The following is a 900-nucleotide window of genomic DNA, read 5'->3' on the forward strand; positions in this document are numbered from 1 at the left end:
ATGTGGGCCGGGAATCGAACCCTAGTGAACAACCCGCTTTACCACGTGAGCTACAGCCACCTATTATTATTATTATTATTATTATTATTATTATTATTATTATTATTATTATTATTATTATTCAAATAATAGTAAGAAGAATAAGAATAATAAGATACAGAAATATTAAACAAATAAAATTACCACAGTATTATATAACAAAACTAAACAAACAAAAAGGATAAAGTTCCATTCATCTATCAACTTTGAATTTGCAGATAAGCCCTGGATGCTTTTTTGTTTTTACATTCATACAAAGTATTGCCGAACTGTTTAAATTAATTTAGAAAATTGAAAAAAATTGGCTTAGCACAAGATCATTTCATTTTGTCTATATGAAACTTCCCCATTAAAACTAGCAATTGAATGATATATGCTTTATCCTTTTCTATTCCACAATCATTAACATATATCATTATATCAGCCCCACCCAGTTTTATAGCTATATTAAGTTTCCTTTTAATAAAAATTTCAACATCAACCCAAAACATATTTTCGTAAATGCAATGAAAGGATAAAAGAAAAATTGTTTATTTTTCATTATTACAGAATTCACACGAGAAATCAATATTCAATTTGAAATGTTCCAATACATGTTTCACAGGATAAATTCTCAAACCCTTATGCCAATTTAAATCTCCAAATATTGATGACCAAAAAAATCTAGCTGGGGGATATGTAACATTTATTTATAAAAATTCTAACTCAATTATTTGAAACTTTGTCTTTTAAGATGTTAACGTTTCCAGTAAAATTAAATTTTTTATATAATCAAGGTTATGGTTTTCAAAGAACAGAGAACCTGGCCAGTACTAGCCAGTAATAACAGTACTAGTATACTACGACCCACAAAAAGAGCTT

The sequence above is a fragment of the Ictalurus punctatus genome, chromosome 16 (genome assembly GCF_001660625.3).
Source record: "Ictalurus punctatus breed USDA103 chromosome 16, Coco_2.0, whole genome shotgun sequence".
Taxonomy (NCBI): domain Eukaryota; kingdom Metazoa; phylum Chordata; class Actinopteri; order Siluriformes; family Ictaluridae; genus Ictalurus; species Ictalurus punctatus.